The sequence below is a fragment of the Macrotis lagotis genome, chromosome 1 (genome assembly GCF_037893015.1).
Source record: "Macrotis lagotis isolate mMagLag1 chromosome 1, bilby.v1.9.chrom.fasta, whole genome shotgun sequence".
In the NCBI taxonomy this organism is placed as follows: domain Eukaryota; kingdom Metazoa; phylum Chordata; class Mammalia; order Peramelemorphia; family Peramelidae; genus Macrotis; species Macrotis lagotis.
This window is the reverse complement of record NC_133658.1, coordinates 801,011,249-801,032,301: the sequence shown is the minus strand read 5'-3', so window position 1 is coordinate 801,032,301 and position 21,053 is coordinate 801,011,249. Positions and strand designations below refer to the sequence as shown.

At 37.3% G+C, this 21,053-nt stretch overlaps 1 long non-coding RNA gene across 1 annotated transcript; it reads right to left on the bottom strand.

Annotated features, from left to right (window-relative positions):
- Window positions 1-1,247: 1,247 nt before the first annotated feature.
- Window positions 1,248-16,787, bottom strand: LOC141488591 (uncharacterized). The gene is made up of 2 exons (XR_012468731.1): window positions 16,722-16,787; window positions 1,248-1,582 (listed from the first exon to the last, which is right to left on the bottom strand). It is a non-coding gene; the product is annotated as an uncharacterized LOC141488591 (long non-coding RNA).
- Between the last annotated feature and the right edge of the window lie 4,266 nt (window positions 16,788-21,053).

Genomic DNA, 21,053 nt, shown 5'->3' with positions numbered 1-21,053 from the left:
GACATGTTATTTCTCCCACAGCTTGGCAACATCTGCAAGCATGCCCTTTATTCAAGTCATTAATGCTAGTTTTAAACAGTATAGGAACAAGCATGGACCTTTGGCACACTCCCCTGGAGATCTCCTTCAAAGCTAACATTAAGCCTATTGGATTTGGCCTTTCCACTAGTTTCTAAACTACCTCAAAGACCCAGCTCATGTCTCTTCTTCTTGGCTATAACAGTAGCATAAGTTTTGTGAAACAGTTTTCTAAGATCCAAGTAAATTATAGGTACAGGATTCCCCTATCTATCAGTCCAGTAAATCTTATCAAAAATAAAATCAGGCACGATTTGTCCTTGATGGAGTCATGTTGGCTCTTTTTGATCACTGCTTGCTTTTTTTTTTAAGGTTAGTCAGTCAATCAATAAGCATTAATGAAGCCATAGTGCCAGAACACTGTGATAAATCCTGGGGATACAAATAAAAACAAAAGACAGCTCATGGGTTCATAGATTCTAGGAGTTTATATTCTAAAAGGGAAGACAGCACATAAAAGAAGCTAATGGGGAGGGAGTAGAGAAAATGGCCCACCTTTCTTGGGCTATGGAGGGAGAACGAAGTACAGAGAGTCAAGAACTTCGAAATAATGAGTGACTGTGGATGACCTGGGGAACCTTTCTAAAAGCAGAGGATCCAGGAGGATGCACCAATCAGAGGAAAGGATTATAGTAGCCGAGGAATTGTGCAGGGCAACATGTTCACTTAGCTGTCCAAAATATTGTCAAAATTCCAAATCAAACTCACTGACCAGCATTTTGCAGACTTCATTCTCTTCCCTGATTTGAAAAACAATTTCATTAGCTTAGATTTGAAAAAGGAGATGGCAAGAGAACTTCGATTAGTGAGAAGACTGAGGAAAGGATAAGGTTGCTGCTTTGAGATCCAAAAGACTTATGATGGAAAATGCTATTTCTATCCATAGGAAAAACTCATGGATTCTGAATGCGGATCAAAACATACTATGTTCACTCTCTTTTTTTCTTGTTTTTATCCCGTTTAGTCTGCTTCTTCTTTCACAATATAACTAATAGAGAAATGTTTTACATAATTTTACATAACAGCTAACTTTACATAATACTTTGTGATTTGCAAAGTACTTTATTTCTAGTATGTCAGAGCAGCATTTTGGGATAGGTGGTGTTATTATTATTACCATTTTACAATCTTTGTTTTACTAACATAATAACAACAAAAGAACAGTCCACAAGAGTTTCTTGGTTTATTTTTAGTTTTTGTCCTTATCTTTCTCATCAGTTTCATCTTGTTCAGCACTTACTTTCCTGATATTCTTCTTCCAAAGATATATTAGACTTCTTCTGTGCCTTTCTCTGTTCTCTGTCTTTATTTCTATTATCTGTACATGTCTTTTTAAAATCTAAGCAATGAAGAGGTCCCCTATACATCCACAACATTCTCTCCAGACAATTCCTCTTTTCTCCATTCTTCAGAATTGTTTCTCTTTATGTCCCCAGAATTCATGCTTGACAATTCATTTTTCCTCCTAGGTTATCAAATTTTAGTCCAGTGGATCTTCTTTTTCCTGAAAGATTTAAAATCCTTTATTATTTGAAATCCGTTTTCCCAAAATCAAGGAAATTTATCAAACTATGCCCAGCTATCCTCTCCTTGTCTATTACTGATTTTAAGATTAACCATTTCCTAAGCAGAACCAGTAGAATACTATACATAGTAACACAATATTGTTTGATGATCAATTATGATTGACTTAGCTCTTCTCAGTAATACAATGATCTAAGACAATTTCAAAAAACTCATGATGCAAAATGCCATTAACATCCATAGGAAGAACTGGTGGGTTCTGAATGCAGATCAAAGCTTACTATTTTCACTTTCTATTTTTCTCATGTTTTTGTCCTTTTGGTCTGTTTCTTCTTTCACAACATGACTAATATGGAAATATATTTTATATAATTGAACTTATATAACCTATATCAAATTTTTTACTGTCTTAGGAAGAGGGATGGATGGAGGGAGAAAAGTTTGAAATTCAAACTCTCATTCAACAAATGAATATTTTATATACAGCCTATATTAGATTGCCTACTGTCAGGGGGAGGGTGAATGCTAAAAATTATTTTACATGTAATTGAAAAAAAATACCATTAAAAATTACTTTCCTACCACCACCAAAATTGTCATCATTTCCACACGGGAATCATTTTCCCCTTATTATTGAGAATCAAATTCTGAATAGTTATTTCTCTCATTTGTTTCATTACCTAGAATTATCAGAAAGGCAAATCAATAAATTATTAGCTATTCTGCTTTCAGCTGAAAGAGAGCTCCAAAAGTTGTCCAGATAATTGAATTCCCCTATCACTCTTATATTATGTCTCTTTTCTCACCAGGCTATCAGCTGGTCTCCTCCATCAGACTCCCAGAAACCTCTTCATCCTAGAAGATTATTTCACATCCAATCCTTGGAGCCCCTCTCTCTGACTGGCCAACTCTTCCTAGAACTTCCATTCAGAAAGGGCACCCAAGACAGACTTTATTTCTCTCAAGTTAGCAATCAATTTCCTCTCTTCTACTTCACAACAATTATCTTCTTTCTTCTTCTCCACCTTCCCATTCTTTTTTCAAAAAACTTCCTTTTGTATGTTATCATCTACCTACAAGAAGATAAGATGTTTGAGGGCCAGGAAATGTCCTACTTGCATTTTTATCCCTAGCACTTCACACACTGCCTCACTTTTAGTAGGGTTTAATAAATTCTTTTTTACTAACTGTGCCAGTCTCATGATCTTTTTTTCCTAATTACATCTAATTTTTCTGTTCAAGTGGTCTGTTAACGCATTGACAATATTGTTTTTCTTTCTTCCCCCATTGACCATCACTCCTAATGGCTTGTTGATATACAAAATTTTCTTATGTGATAGTAGTTACACTGTTAGAACCCATCACTTGATATAGAAAACTACCAAGAATTCAGAAATCCTTCTCAGTGAATTTGTACTTGATTAATCACAATAGAATCCTCATATATTTGAAAAATAGCAACACTATGTACAAGATGTCATTACGCAATCTACTGAAAGTGGCTTTGCATATTTATTATAAGTATCCATTCCGTGAACTAGATATTTTGCAATGATTCCAAAATTCCCTGGCTAGAAAACTCTGGCTTTGAACATAGAATGACAGAGCCAGAGGAACCTTAGAGCACAGAATATTAAAGTAGAATAGGATCTCATAACCTACAAAAATCTGAGCTAGAAAGAACCATAGAGATTATCTAGTCTAGTAAATTCAGTTTATAGAGGGGACAGAAAGCTAGAGAGGTGGTGTGTTTTGACCAAAGTCTTCTATTAAATCAATAAACAGGGATGGATTTCAATCCCAGATCCCTTTTCTCTTTACTAAATTAACAGGAAAAGAATGGGGCACTTTTGATTTGTGGATTCCTTATACTAATGTAAAATCCCATTCAAACTATGACTTGGACAATAAGTTCTAGAGAAGTACCTGAGACATATTGAAGTTAAGTGACTTGCTCAGGATCACATAGCTGGTAAATGGTCAGAAGCAGGATCTGAAACCAGGTATACATGACTCTGAGCCCAGAACGCTGAATTGTTTCCTATTCTCTATAATGCCATATACAGAGCAAAGCACATAAATAATATATACAATATAAATAATGTTTAAAGGTAATATAAATGTTTATATATGATATTAATCATTTGTTATAAATACAATTTTCATCACATCACTTCACTGTTAAAGACTCTACAGTGATGTCCTATGACCTTTAATAGTCTTCTCCAAACATTTTTCGTCTAGCAATGGAAAAGGGCAAACAGTGACTCAGTGGAGAGAACACAGGGTCTGGAGTCAGGAAGACCTGAATTCAAATCCAGTCTCAGACATGAACTAACTTTGTGACCATAGGTAATTCACTTAACTCTCCTTGCCTGTCAAAATGGATCCACTGGTAAAGGACATGGCAAACTGTTCCAGTATCTTTGCCAAGAAAAATCCCAAGTGGGTGACAAAGGGTCAGATATGAATGAAATGACTGAACAACAACCCTAAAATTTTTAAGCATGGGCCCCAAATATGCAAAAATTTTGAGATAAAGATAAAAAAATATAGATGGGGGGGGTTACAAGGCAAATGGGGTCAAGTGGCTTGCCCAAGGCCACACAGCTAGATAATTATGAAGTGTCTGAGGCCAGATTTGAACTCAGGTACTCCTGTCTCCAGGGCCAGTGCTCTTTCCACTGCATCACCTAGCTGCCCCAAGATAAATTTTTTTTTATTTGCTAACAGTGTAAAAAGTCTTTTTCACTTTTTATTCTTATTATTTTATTGAAAGACATGATTGAATAAGCTTCATTATTTTCAAATATATACATATTTATAATGACCTATCTAGCTATATAGGATATTCAATTATATCTGTAATTATTATTATTTTTCAAATAATAATTTCAGTCACAGGGTAGGAGTTTGTTTTGCTTGCCTAAACATATTCATTAAGATGGTTTTGGTTTTCTTTTTTGGTGTGAGAGGAGGGAGATAAGAGGGAGAGAAAACAAATGCTTGCTATTTGAAAAAATAGAATTTAAGAAAAAAAGAAAGAAAAAACTTCTTTTGCATGTGTTTCCTAAGAGATAAGACACTTATAAATAATTATCTGTTAGTGATCAATTATACAATTAATTTAATCAATGTAGCTAGTAAAACAGGTGAATTTCTTCTTTAAAGGTACTTTTTAAAAACAGAAAGATATAAGGAAAATGTCACCAATTGTGTTTTCACCCAGATCACCTACAATAGAGGCCTTGTGGAAGATGACAGAGCCTGCTTCTGGGGAAAGACATTCTTCCTTCCCTATCACATTGACAAAATCAGTGTCATCCTTGAAACTACCACACTCTCCCTCTTTCTGTGTGTGTGTGTGTGTGTGTGTGTGTGTGGTGTGTGTGTGTGTCTGGTCTCTGTCTCTCTGTCTCTGTGTCTGTCTCTGTCTCATCATCATCATCATCAGGGGATGAAGATCCTGTTCACCCATAACATGGGCACCATAAACTTTTCCTTCACCCAATATCTACTCCCAATTTATTCTTCTGGCAGTTGTACAAGCTTTCAAATGTCCTGCTTTCTACCCATCTGGGAGTATGAGGTAGCTGGTAGCACAGTGGAAGTGTTAAACCTGGAATCAGGAGGATCTGAAATCAGGTCTCATATACTCATTAGTTGTATGGCCTCAAGCAAGTTACTTAACCTCTATTTGCCTGTTTCCTGATTTGTCAAATTGAAACAGTAATAACACCTACCCCATAAAGTTGTTGGAGGATAAAATGAGATAATATTTATAAAGCCCGTGGCACAAGATAGGCCCTAAATAAATGTTAACTATTATTATTATTTTTTACTTTGTTTAATGGTAACATTTCTGTCACTTCATTACAAAAAGCTTTCCTTACAATTCTCTAAGTTAAATGGTGAAAATATCCCTCAATTTTTATAGATGAAGAAATTTTTATTTAAAGAGAGAAGGGGAAAAGCAAAAGATTATAAGTGTCATCTTTCTAAACTTGGTGTGAGATCCAACTAAGCCAGATCATCTCAACCGCATTTATAGATGAAACTTAAAAGCAAATGAATAAATGCAAAATGAATAGATTTGCCAGCATTTCTATAATAATCTATGATGAAAATATGGTGAGAGAACCACATTTAGATTTTAACATCTCAGTATCCAATGTGGGAGTAGAGATGGCACTTAAGAAAAGAAAAAGTCAAATCTGGAATAAAGAAATCTGGGTTGGAGGCAAGTCAATTTTAAGGATACTTCAGAATTGATATACAAGACAGATCTATGCAGAGTACAAAAGAAATAGTCATGAATATTACTAATTTCCTTTCCCCATACACACCCCACAAAAAAGGTGGTTAAAGAGAATTAGCAACTATTATTCTACTTTCTCACCTCTATAAAATATCTATGATGATGGTCTCTGCAACATCAAGGATATTCTTGATAAAAAAGTAGCAAGCAAGCTTTCACAGATGTTCTTCCCTGGCAAACTACTTCTTCACAGTCATACAAACTGAATGATAGGAAGAATACAAGATCCCTACCATCTCTGTTGTTTGATGATTAGGGGGAAAAAAACATTTGACTGAGGAATAAAATGTTGCCCTAAAACTCTACTTTTCAATAAGATGTGTACATTCAAATGATTTGGTTAATAGTAGATTTCTTAAAGAAGGCCACCAAAAAAATAGCCTCAATCAAAATAGCCTCAACTTATTCATTCCAAGCAAGGCATAAAACAGAGACACATGCTCACCAAAGATGCAATGTCATGGAGGATGTCCTGGGAAGAATCTAGATGGAAGCAGATTCTCTCAGCTGGAAATATTCCAACAAAGATCCCTTGTGGAGTATCTTGTAGAGAACACTCTTCTTCATATATGGGAACATATGACATGGTCCACTGGACACGTTTCCAACCAGGAAGAGCTGCAGTTATAGGTGGTTGTATTCCCTTCTAGTTCTAATGCGTGGGTTGTAATAGAGTGGAATTTTGAGCCTATTATCACATTATCCTTCTAGCATCCCTTTATTCCATTATTAGTAATTATTCTATTATAATGAGATGCCCAGAATAAGGAAGGGATTTTGCTCTGTGGTTGGTCCAATAATACAAACCAAAATGTCCCTCTCCTTCTTGTAGACAATGTTTCAGTTTCACCAGGTTAAAAAAATTCATTAAATGCCTACTATGTGTTAGAAGGACTGAAAATGCATTTAGGACATTTTCAAGGACACCTGTTCTTGCCTCTTGCTAAAGGAGATTCATGACCAGAGTCTTCTGTTTGATTCTTGTTCCCTGTGATGGTAGGAAGGGGGGACCACACTAAATAATAACAATCACGGACTCAGGAAAAGCTATTCATTCCATGAACTTAAAATGAGAAAACAAAATCTCTCTCTCTCTCTCTCTCTCTCTCTCTCTCTCTCTCTCTCTCTCTCTCTCTTTCTTTCTCTCTCTATTTCCCTTGGTTTTTTGCAAGGCAATGGGATTAAATGACTTGTCCAAGGTCACATGGTTAGGTAATGATTAACTGTCTGAGGCCAAATTTGAACTCAGGTCCTCCTGACTCCAGGGTCAGTGCTCTATCCACTGAACCACCTAGCTGACCTCTGTCTTTTTCTCTGTGTGTGGGTTCCTCTGTCTCTGAGTCTTTCTCTATTTATCTCTCACTTTGTATCTCTGTTTCTCCTGCTCTGTAAAACTATGATGGCTATGCACACATTATAGCCAGTACATGTACTTGTCTAGGTGAACCTAAGGCTGGATCTCAAGTCTCTGGCTGGCAGCTAGGTAGCAGAATAGAGTCAGAAAGACCCATCTTTATGAATTCAAATCCAACCTTACTAACTGTGTGACTCTCATCAACTGATGAGAGATCAGCTATGATCTTGTATTCTTCCTATCATTCAGTTTGTGTGACTGTGAAGATGTGGTTTGCCAGGGAAGAACATCTGTGAAAGCTTGCTTATTACTTTTCATCAAGAATATCCTGGATGTTGCAGAGACCATCATCATAAAGATTTTATAGAGGTGAGTCAAAGTTTACTATCTTTAATTTTTTTTTAAAAAAAAGTTGTCTTATTACCCCCATTTGCCTCACCTATAAAATGAACTGGTCTAAAGAGATGACAAAACACTCTAGTAATTTTGCCAAGGAAAACCCCCAAAATGGAATCATAAGAGAGTCTGAAATGACTGAACAACAATTGAACCTAAGACTACATATCCAAAGTCTCTGAGAGGCTGCCTCTTTTGCTTTGTTTTTCTTTCCCTGAGCACAGATGAGCAAAGAGTGATTCCAGGACAAGGGTATTTCTACACTTGGAGGCAACTTTATCAACTTGAAATCTCCAGAGTCATTGAGATTGTGAGGGTACTGCAAATAAAACCAATGCAGCCAAAATCAAAAGGAATGCAGTAAGCTGGGGAAACCATTTTTTACAACTAATATTTCTGACAAAGTATCATTTGAAATATATAGACAACTGAAAAATTTTGTTAAGAATACAAATAATTCCTCAACTGGTAAATGGTTTTAAAGGATATGAAAAGACAACTTTCAGATGAAGAAATTAAAGCTATATATATAGTTATATAAAAATTATCTAAATAATTATTTATCAAAACAAATTAAAACAACTATGAGGTGCCACCTCACACTTATAGATTGGTCAATATGACTAAACAGGAAAAAGATAAATGTTGGAGGTGATGTGGGAAAATTGGGACACTAATGCATTGTTGGTGGAGTTGTGAACTGATCTAACCATTCAGGAAAGCAATCTGGAACTATGCCCAAAGGGCAATAAAAATGTGCATACCCTTTGATCCAGCAATGTTACTACTAGAGGGGCAGCTAGGTGGGCACATTCAGGAGGACTAGAGTTTGAATCCAATTTCAGATACTTGACACTTACTAGCTGTGTGACCTTGGACAAGTCATTAAATTCTGATTGCCTCACATCCTGATTCATACCTGGCCACTGGATCCAGATGGCTCTGGAGGAGAAAGTGAGCAGTACAGCACCTCTCATTCAAATCCAATTTATGTGTTTGTCAAGGCATCATCTCCCCTGATATTATGGACTTCTTTGAAAATGAAGGACAAACATTATTATCACTACTAGATCTATATCCCAAAGAGATTCACAAAAAAGGTAAAAAAACTCACATGTACAAAAATATTTATAGTAGCTCTTTCCAAAGAATTGGAAATTGAGAGGATACCATCAATTGGGTGAATGGTTGAACAAATTGTGCTATATGAATGTCTTGGAACACTATTATTCCATAAGAAATCATAAGAGACAAGACCAGAATAGCATGAAAAGACTTGCACAAACTGATGCTGAATGAAGTAAACAAAAGCAGAAGAATATTATAAATGCTAACAGCAACAAGGAGTGAGGATCAACTATGATGGATTTGATCTTTCAGTGGTACAATAATCGAAGACAATATTAAAAGACTTGTGATGGAGAATATCATCCATATCCAGAGAAGGAACTGTGGAGTTTAAATGCAGACAAAGTTTACTATCTTTAATTTAAAAAAAAAAAAGTTGTCTTATGCATTATGTTGTTTTTTCTCTCAATTTTTTTTCTATTTGGATGTGATTCTTTTTTCATAACATGATTAATTTGGATCTTTATTTAGCATAGCTATAGATGCAGAGCCATATATTACATTGTTTTCTATCAGAGGAGGAGGAAGGGAAGAGGAAGAGGAAGAAAATGTAAAAAAGGTTATTGGGGAAGCTAGGTGGCATAACAGATATAGTACCAGCCTTGGAGTTAGGAGGACCTGAGTTCAACTGATCTCAGACACTTTATAATTACTTAGCTGTATGAGCTTGGCAAGTCACTTAACTCCATTGCCTTGCAAAAAAAAAGTAAAAAAAATGATCGTTTAATATTTTAATTTAAATGTAGTTGTATGAATGAATGAATGAATGAATGAATGAATGAAAAATATGTCAGGGTGCTGGTTGCTAGTTGGAGATGCTTGCTGCAATTACACTCCTCTTGGATACAAAGACAGATACCACCAGAAGGATGACATATGCATTCCTGGATGACCAGAAGCTACAAACTTGAGAAGGAAACTAAGGAGAGAGTGATTGATGGGAGCTGCTTAAGGCAATAGAGGTACTAAGGGTCCAAGTCCAATATCAATTCTCAAATCTGGTGTTGATGACATTTGTCCTTCATTCTTAAAGAAGACCATGACATCAGGGAGGGTGATACTATGACAAGCACATGATTTTCATTTAAGTGAGGGGCTGCTATGCTAAGTCACCAGCCTCACCTTCTCCTCCAGAGCCTACTGGATCCAGTGGCCAAATATGAATCAGGACTGGAGATGGTCCTGGACTGCAAGGCAGTCAGGGTAAGTGACTTGCCCAAGATCATAAAGCTAGGAAGTGGCCAAGCTGAATTCGAACTCCTGTCCTCCTGAATTCAAGGCTAGTATTCTATACTCTATCCACTGTGTTCCCTAGCTGCCCTCAAATCTGATATTTGGAAACCAGTGACCTTTTTAGAAGATAGCAAATTAGACCTGGATTTGGTTCCAGAAAGACCTGACTCTAAATGTTACCTCAGGTACTTACTCTCTATGTGTCACTGAGAAAGTCCTTTAGTCACTCAGGGCCTCAGTTTCCTCATCTATAAAGTGGAATAATAATAAAAAGCACCCCACCTCACAGAATGGTCGTGAGGTTAAATGAGACTATGTGGTTGTTTGTATTTTTGCACCTTGTCTCCCCAATTAAGACTTGAGATCCTTGAGTTTGGGAACTGAGCTTTTTGTTTTGTTTTATTTCGCCTTTCCTGGTATTCCCGAGTATTTAGCATAGTGCCTGGTGCATAGTAATTGAATAATAAATGCTTGTTGACTTGACATTGCAAACCCTAAAACACTATATATATTATTATCAAAAACTAGACACTACACGGATCACCTATATCTGTCTTTGGGAGAGGGGAAAGAAGGAAGGGAGGAAGATCATTCTACAGAAATGAATGTTGAAAACTATCTCTACATGTAATTGAAAAAATTAAGAAAAAATTAAAAAGAAGTAAAACCCTAGACACTAAAACACTAGATATTATAGTTGTTATTATTAATTATACTAGGTCTAAGTAATGATCGTTTTTTTCCTGATACCAAAAGTATGGACAAAGGAGAAATTGCATTGCTCACACATAGCAAAACAAATAGGACCATCCACAGCACAAACCTATATCACAGGAGTCTGCTCTTTTTAATCTAGGAAAATGTGGTGTGGCTCTTTAAATTCAGGGCCCTCATCCAAATCCCTTGCCATCTCTGAGCCTTTGGCTCCCTCTTTCCACACTGATCCACCACCTTCTGGAAAGAACTTTTTCTGAGGAAGGAAGGGGGGGAAAAAGTAAAGTATAGAGACAGATGGATAATTTTGTGAAGTGGCTGATGGCTTCCTCCTGTCCAATCAGTTCCTCCTTCTCTTGAGGTCTCTGAGTCCAAAACAACCCCCTTCTTTTGTTCCCTCAACTAGTCCCTAATGGCTCAAACTCCTAGGATAGTCAAAGTTTTAATAACGTATATTCTAGAAACTCTGACACTGTCATTATATGACCCTGGATAAATCAATGTCCCTCTCTAATCTGAAAAAAAAAATGAGAGGGACCATATTAGATGGTGGGGTTTTTGTTATTTATTTTTGAACAAAGCAAAAAGCATTATTTATGAAATAGACATGAAGGAAAAGGGATAAATCTGGCAGAAGTGTTCCAGCTCCTATTTCCATAATGGTGGCAAATTCCATAAAACAAGGAACAATATTCAATAAGTTACATTATTAGTGAGAAAATCCATAATTAGTATCTTCCATTGTAGTGTGGCCTACCTTGGGTTTCAGTTATGCACTACCCACTCTAGGGCTTTCTAATTTTGCACATTCACAAACTAAAGAGAGGTATACAGAATTACCTGCTAAACTCATGAGCAGGTGCTGCCAATGTGGCATGCACTCTCTCTTACCTAGTCCATCTTCAACTTTGATCAACAAAGAGCACCAGTTACCATGGACTGAGTAACCCAAGGTATTATATTCTCCAGAATTCCACATTCTTACCACCATTCCACTGGACAATGAAGGGTGGCACTTCCATCTATAAAACCCTTACAGTTTAGGAAAAGGTTGGTCAGATTAGATGTTAAGAACCCAATATTCTAGGCTCCATCTTCAAAAGGCCCCTCCAGTTCTGACATTCTATGTTCCATGATCTCACTCAATTTAACATTCTCCATTCCATGTATTATGGTCCCTCTCAGTTTTAACATTACTCACACAACCTTCCCTGGCTCATTGTAATAGTGAAGATAGCCTCCAGGATTTATAGTGCCAGACTAAGCATGTTTTTTACAAGGATTTATTTTTCCTGAATTGAAGGGGTGGGGGCAAGGAGAGGAGGAAGATAGGATAATTGAAAAAAAAACAGAAAAGAGAGGGGGAAAAAGATTCTTGAGATAGCTTTTTCTTTCTTTTTTTAATTGCAGAGAAGGGAATAGAAGGAAGACCAGAAAGAAGCACAAATAAGCAAGATAGCTTTGAAAGTTACAGACTATTAATTACATACTTTTCCAAAAAACTATACATAAGAGATTCCTGCAGGGTTTTTTTTTTCTAAATCTGCTTTTTTTTGTTCTATTGGTACGTGAAAACGCTCATTCCATTTGGTATTAAGTTCAGAATAAAAATAGATCTACAAAAGAATAGCCCTTCTTATGTTACAAAGCATTTTCCTCAAAGCTTGGCTACATGTTATCATTTCCATTTTATAGAGGAAGCACCTGGCAATGACTGCCTCAAATCACCTAAGGAGTAAGGACCCCTATTTCTGCTCTCCTGACTTCAAAAGGGTTCCAGACCCCTTATCCCCTTGCCAGTAGGTGAGCCCAATTCAGGTGTTTCTTCAGTATAGATGGACTGTACTGAGCCATATTCACATTCTTCATGATCCTAGTTTGCATTTACATCCAGCTGGAGTCCCAGGGGCTCATTCTCAATCTGGAGTCCAGGTTCAATCAATGACTAAGATCAAGGCTCAACCCAGAATCAGAATTTTTTTCCCACTACACAGCTAATTTTCTCATATGAGTGTTGAACCTGTAATCTTGATTTTGTTAACATCACTGGTTCTGGAGATTAATTAGAAGCATAGTGAAATAGTTCCCTATTTGGCCCCATTTCCTGAGATGTCTTCTCCCAGAAGTATGTCCCCACCATCTCCCCCATGGGTGCTTATTCCTTAGATGAGCAGGGCATGTGCAAAGGCCCATTACAACAAAACTTCAGCACTTTAAAATCCTGGAATCCTAGTATATCAGAACTGCAAAGTATTTTGGAATTCTAGAAAGTAAAAAAAAAAAAAAGTTCTGTTACTTGCTAGAAATTTGAATAAATAAATCACTTAAGCCCTATTCCAACTGTCTCCTCTGTAAAATCTTTCAGGTCTGACTCCCATGATCCAATGATGACTGAACAGAGAATGAGGAAAGAGACTTAGAGATCTGGCTATGTTGATAAACTTCAGAAGAGCAATCAAAATGGTGAAGGGTATTGAGTTCAAGACATATAAAGCTATTTAGCCTAGTGAAGAGAAGGTCCGGCCAAGGAGAGTATAACTGTCCTTCAAGAAGCAGGATTAGATTTATTCTGTTTGGCTCTAGGATGGAAAAACCAGGAACAATGACAAGTTTCAAAGAAGCAAGTTTAGGCCTGGTGAGGAAAAACTTAATAAAAATTCAAGCTGTCCAGAAGCGGAATGACTTGACTGGGAAAAGGGGCATTCTTCTTCAAAGGGAAATAACCAGAGGTTACTTTTTCTCTAGTGTTGTGGGTGTGTTTTCCTTCTCAGTTATGAATCAGGCCCAATGATCACTAAAATCCCTTCTAAACCTGAAATTCTGTGACACCATGATCATCTATTCTAAGAGTTTAGTTTGGTTTTTGGTTAGTTTTTGAACTGGATCTCTTTATCTGGCCCAAGATAGAAGTGCATCAGCCCAATCACAATCCTCTCCCATTTCGTGTTAGGTGGGTAAGTTTTAATTTGTTGAATTTTTCCAACCTGGGCCAGCGCTGGTCTCTTACCTTGCAGTCTGGTGACTCCCCAATCCTAAGGACTCTCCATATTGATGCCAGACTTAACAACTGACCCGGCCAGCTACAGCTCAGAACCTGAGAGCTCAAGGGATCCATCCGGCTCAGCTACCACAGCTGGCTTAGGTCAGCAAAGCTTGTTGACTAGGGATCTACAAAACATTTTTTCCCTATATTTTTTAATTCTGTATTTCAATATAATTGCTTTCCTTTATAAATCAAGGTATTTCATTTTTTTTACATTTAAAATTATTATTTTGAGAAGAGGCCATAGGCTTTATCAGAATGCTTAAAATTGAACAGCCCTGCCCCTATTCCAACCCCCCCCAAGAAACCCCAGATTTTAGAGATGAGAAAAACGTAGCCCAAAGAGGGAAAATCATTTATAACAAGTTCATTAAAACTCCAGCTGAGAATACTCAAGCATTGTTTGAACTGGGCTTTTTCTTTATTGAACAGCAGTGAAGAGTCCATGAGTGCGGGGAAGTCAGCTGCCTCTCCTCCTCCATGGTCAGCAACGCCACGGAGCAGGCAGGGCCTTTGCCTGGGCTGGGCCTGAAGTACATTCCTTTGCTGAGCAGCCACTCCAGGGCCACCCATCCCCCCCATACACACACACACTGCCACGTTGTCTGGCGGTCTGCAGCTAGGGAGGGGAAAGGAGGGGCTGCTTTCCTCTCCTTCTCCTCCTCCTCCTACTCCTCCTTCCTCTCCTCCCCCATCTCCTCATCCTTCCAGAACAATTCTCTTCCACCCCACTCTTTGGAATCTACTTAAGTCCATAAGGACAAAAAGAAGTCACCTAAAGAAAAAAAATACACACATACAACCTTCAAAGTGCATGTTATGTATTATGTGTAGGGTTGTATTCATGCAGATTTTTTTGGATAGATTTTAATCCATACTCTGCATGCATCCACATGTACATAAGATTTCTATATTATATAGAATATATGTGCATACTCACAATTGAGATGAACTCAATCCTATGCATAAATCTAGTAAATGCATATATGAACAATAAGGAGACCCAGATATGCTTACACATATGTATATCATACAATCAGTAAGTCTGGATGTTCTCCAAGTCTTTTGTCCTAAAACTAAGCTAGTCCCTTCCCCTCCTTTCCAAGAGTCCTGATATCTTCCTGCAGGGATATGGGCCTGGCCCATGTCCCAAGGTCAGATGTAAAACTGTAAGAAAAAGCGGGGACTTTAGAAACAGAGGACAGGTCAGATCCTGACTTTGCAACTTCCGCTTACTACCTATGCGGCCTGAGGAAAGTCACCCTCTCTGGACCTTCTGTTTCCTTAAGTATAAAAGGGGGGGAGGGTAGGACCAAATACTTCTGAGGTTCATAAGTCTGAGATCTGTACAGACTGCTCCAGAAGGAAAGGAATGGAACAAAGTTGAATACATAACCCTCCCATTTTTATCTCTCCAAAACTTGCTATCCTTCTTTGACTCCACCAGAGACTCTTCTTTGGCTCCTGTCTCAGTGAGCCAAGACCTGGTGAGGATACTAGGACATCCATCTTTGGGACGCCACATTGTTGGACTGGAAAAGGAAGGAGGTAACAGGAATTGTGATCATTAAGAAGCAACTCCTCAAATAACAAGCTTAGATTCTAGATCTTGAAGCAAAGGCAGTTTCTGGAAACTTGAGACAGGTTAAGTCCCAGGAAAGGTGAAAGGGGCTGATGAAGCTGGGGTGTACAGTGGTTAGAGAAGAGCTGAGTTCAACTCTGGCCTCAGACAAGTGATTAGTTGTATGACCTTGGGCAAGTCATTTAACCTCTGTTTCCCTAGGAAGCAACTAGCAAGGTCAGTGGATAAAGTTCAGCTTTCATTTTGGAAGAGGACAAATGACCATCATGGAGTGATATCTTGACTTTCAAGTTAATTAGATTTAAGTGAGACAGAGTTACAAAGTCATCAGCCTCACTGTCTCTTTCCACATTCATTGAACTCCAGTGGCAAGACAGAAATTAGAACAACTAGTGATGGCCCAGGATACAGTGGATGACCTTGCTGTCAACACTAGGCCTGGAGTAAGGACCTGAGTTCAATCCAGCCTCAGTCTATGTGACTCAGACTAGCTCTGTAACCCTGATTATCTTCATCTACTGGGGAAGAAAATGGAAAACATTTAAAATCTTTGCCAAGAGAACTCTATGAACAATATGCTCCACATGGTCATAAAGAGTCGGACATGAATGAATGACTGCACAATGGACAAATAGATGGGGGATGTGAAGAAAGTCATCACAATTTTATAATTAAAGTGACCCTAATGTCTTAGTTGCAGTTTTAAGATTTATAAGTTTTAAAATTTACAAGGTTCTTTGTGTAAATCATTCTCTCATGTGGTTCTCATGACAATCCTGGGGTGAAAGTGCTTATAGGAATTATTATCCTCATTTTATGGATCAGAAAACTGAGATTCATGGAGATTAAAAGATCTGGCCATGATCACACAAGTAATTATGTGCCAGAGACAAGGATCAAACCCAGGACTCTCAACTGCATATCGAGAGCTCTTTCCACACTGCCTCTCCTAAGCATAGAGGAATAAAGATGCAGTCTCAGACATGGGTTCTAGTCCTGCTCTGCCACTCACCAGGTGACCTTGCACAAGAGACTTTTCCCTCTCTAACTCAATTTCCTCATTTATACAGTAAATAATTGGATTAATTGATTTCTAATGTCCTTTATGATTCTAATAGCATGTGCTCTGTTCTAAAGCCCTCTCCAGCTCTGACATTTTATGTTCCAAAGTCCCTCCCAGTTCTGACATTCTGTGATCTAAAGTCATCTCTACTAATCCCCTGTATTTTAAGGTCATCTCATCTAATCCCCATATTGTAACAAGGAGAAAATAGGGAATTCTGAAAAAAGGAAGAGATATGTCCTAATTTTAAGTTCTGAATTTATATCTGATATTAGCCAGTCCCTTTACCTCTCAGAGATCTCATTTCCTCTTCCTTTGTTGACTTTCCCAGTTTGTTGTTGGGTCATGGGAAACTCCCTGGGGTGGGAGATGAGGAAGGGTGTAACAGGTGACCCACAAAGGAGAGATGGAATTGGATTGGGCCTGTGATGACCCATTATGACCATAGAACTCAGCAGAGTCAGAGCCAATCAGCCACTAAATCCTGTGGGACCCTTGATAAACCTAATTCCCTCTCTCTGCCTCTGTCCATTCAGACTTTTGGACCAGATAATCTCTGAAGAGGGCCTGTCCAATTCTGAATAAGCATGATCCTATGAGGCAATCTCTCACTGAGCCTTCTCCCCCCAAGCCATCCAGCTGCTGACCAACTGGCTTCTTTTGGCCCTCTCTCCTCAATTTCATTGCAGGGAACTTTGGAGTCGTTCCAGTTCTGGGGCTTGCATTTAGTCTCTTCCACCAAAGCTGATTTACCACGTCAGCTCCCAGTAAAAAGGCCAGCCCACCCTACATAGGTTTGGGGGGGGGGGGGGGCAGAGAGAGATGTAAGAGTAAAAATGTCTTTCATCAGCCAGATCACAAGAGCCCTTCCACAGGGCCCTGCCAGGGTGAGAAAAAAATACATGTGCACACACACACATGCCTATACATTCATACATGTATACATACACACATGTAATATGTGTTCACACATCCATACCTTAAAGTCTTAGACTGGAAGGGATTATAGAACCACAAAGTCACAACTGAATGGTACCTTATTTACAAGATTGCACTTAAAATATTAGAGCTAAAAGACACTTTAGAACATAAGGGGTCAAAGTTGGGAGAGATCATCTCTTCTAATACCCTCATTTTTTAAACAATTAAACAGAGGTCAGAGAGGGAAAATGAGTGAGGCATAGAGATTCTACACAATGCCTTTCCTGATCTTTTCTCTCCCCATCAATGGTTAGTATCCTTCCTCCAGTGATGTGTCTATTAAACAACAGACTTTCTGGTAAGTGTTTAACAAGTGACTTTTTGAAAAATAATGTATTCATGAACTACTTTTCAGTTTAATCTGCATTATTATTTTTTTAGGTTTTTGCAAGGCAATGGGGTTAAGTGACTTGCCCAGGCTCACCATAGCTAGATTATTATTAAGTATCGGAGACTGAATTTGAACTCAGGTCCTCCTGACTCCAGGGCCTGTACTCTATCCACTTCACCACCTAGCTTCCCCTTTAATCTGCATTATTAACATTTCTCTACCACTTTCTTGAATCCAGCCAATCACAAAACAATGACAGGTTCGATTTTTAGCTTTTTTCAATCTCCAAAGTATAAATGCTCACACTGAAAATTTAGCAATTGTCTCAACTCAAGCTCCAGAATACTTCTACTTCCTTTCTAAAACTATTTAAATTACCTTGCATTTATTTTTTATTATTAATTTTATGTTATCTTCCCTCTGAGATTATCTTCACTTTATCCAATATGTATCTTAAATGTACATAATTGTTTGCATGTTTATCTCCCCATTAGATCGTGAGTTCCCTGAAACAGGGTCATCTATTTATATTTTCCTTTGTATTCACAGAGTGCCTAGCATATGGTAGGTGCTTGTTGATCTCACCAGATGTTATTTTTATTTATAAATTTATTTATAAATATTATTTATAAGTTTATTAATTTTTGAATTTACAATTTTCCCCCAAATCTCACTTCCCTCCTTCCACTCCCCCCCCCCACAGGAGACAGTCCTGTAGTCTTTACATTGTTCCATGGTATACATTGATCTAAATTGAATGTGTTGAGAGAAAAATCATATCCCTAAAAAAAAAATAAAAATATAAGAGATAGCAAGATTACATAATAAGCTAAGTTATTTTTTAAATTAAAAATAATAGTAATTTTAAATTAAAGTTTAAATTAAATTTTAATTAAATTTTAAATTAAAAGTAATAGTAATTAAAAGTAATAGTCTGTTCAATTCTTCCCTGGATACAGATGGTATCCTCCATTGTAGATACCCCAAAATTGTCCCTGATTGTTGCACTTATTGAAATGAACAAGTCCATCTCACCAGATGTTATATTATGCTGTTGGCAGCTAGGTAGCACAGTAGATAGAACACCAGATCTGGAGTCAGAAATCTGAGATCAGGACATGGCCTCAAATGCTACTAACTCTCGTCAAGTCACTTAATCTGTTTGCCTCAGTTACTTCATCTGGAAAATGAACTGGAAAAAGAAATGGGAAATCACTCCAATGTCTTTTTCCAAGAAAAAACTAGGTGGTGTGGTAATAGAACACCAGCTCTGAAGCCAAGAAGACCTGAGTTCAAATCCAACCTCAGATACTTAATAATTACCTAGCTGTGTGAGCAAGTCATTGCCTAGCACAAAAAGAAAAAAAGAAAACACATGGGATGTCACAAATAGTGGGGGTCACAAATAGTCAGGCTCAACTGAAAATGACTAAACAAATATAATTATACTGTAACCATTTTAATCTATTTGTTATCACTTCCATTAGTGAGCTTATTGAAAATAGAAATTATTTTTCACTTTGTATTTATATACTCAGCACTTAATACAGAACCTATCACAAAGAAAATATTTCCTAATTGATAAATCTCCAAGTTCATAGCTCACTTGCAAAATGAAGATACTGAGGCTTAGAATTTAAGTGTATTCCTTGAATACAAAAATAGGAAGTGGTAAAGGACCTAGGTCTTCTGACTCCAAAGTCAATATTTAAAAAGAAGAATTATTGTAGATTTTTATTTTTTAGGTTACAATCATTTAACATTAATCCCACACATCCACCCTTTATGTTGAATTCTCCCTTCTTATAACTGAAAAATAATTATTCAAATCTAAATAGCATGGAAGAGGTGTCTCCTTAGTCATTCTCCAGGACCAAGATCATTCACTCCAATGATCATAATTAGGCAGTTTCTTAGTGTTGTTATCACTAAAAGTAATATAGTCATTGTCTATATAATAGGAAAGTAGTCCTTAGACCAGACACAGATATGTTTGCCCTCCATGATGGATTATACACTATGTACATAATATTTTCTGCTCATTGCCAATCCAAGATGAAAAGGGTTAGTGAGCTTGTTTCCAAGCATGGGGCATGAAGGAGCCCTTTCTCTAAAATCAGAGTATGCACAGGTATCCTCTGACCAGATTCTGTTAGTATAGCATATGTCAACAAGAAGACTAAATGGGAAAGGGATAGATATCTATCTCCTACCTGGCTACCCAAAAAATTCATGAACTCCCATGTTTTTGTTGTGTTCTTTTTTCTTGATCTTAGGTGAATAAATATCTTGAGATGTAAGTGTCCAGGCCTCCCGTTAATAATGGGACAGAGTCTGAGGTGGCACAGTCAAATTCAGGGAAGAGCCAGTAATCTGTATGTCCTACAAAGGGCTAGATCCAAGAAATGGCCCATCCATTAAGGATGTTACTGATATATCATTCTTTTGGCTCTTCTTTTTTACTCTGCATCATTTCATACAAATCCTCTCATGTTTCTCCAAATTCTTCATCCTTAGGGATTTCTTATAATCCAATTATATTCCATTACATTATCATTCACAATTTTTCTTATTCCCCAATCAAGGGACATCCATTTTGTCTCCAGTATATTTTTAGTATTCATCTCACTATACTCACTTGCACAAAGTCACACAAAGGGTTATTTTTAAATTTTATTTTAGTTTCAATTTGTGGGATAAAAATATCCAGAACTATGTACAACTTGCCTATTCCATTTTACTTATATAATAAATTTCATTTTTTTCTTTTTTTCCTCCTTTTTCCCCTTCCCCCCCTTATAGATGCCTGCCATTAGACACAAGTAAGTATATTATATGTAAAATGATTCTATGCATACTTCTAGCTCTCAGTTTTCTCTGCAGGTAGCATCTTTCTTCCTTCCTTACCCCATCCTAGAGATGGCTACCATCAGACACAAAATAGATATACATAGATGTAAAATTATTCAATTCATTTTTTTACTTAATAGTTTTCTTTGCTGATAACATCTTTCTTCATATCCTTTGTAGTTAAATTGGGTATTTATAATAGTCAAAATGACTTAGTCACTCAAAGTTGCTCTTAAAATAATATTTCTGCTGCTTGTATACATTATTCTCTTGGTTCTACTCATTTCACTCTTTTTTTTGCAAGGCAAATGAGGTTAAGTGGCTTGCCCAAGGGCCACACAGCTAGGTAATTATTAAGTGTTTGAGGTCGGATTTGAAATTAGGTACTCCTAACTCCAGAGCTGGAGTTCTATTGCCTAGCCACCCCCCTCATTTCACTCTTCTTTATTTCAGCAAGT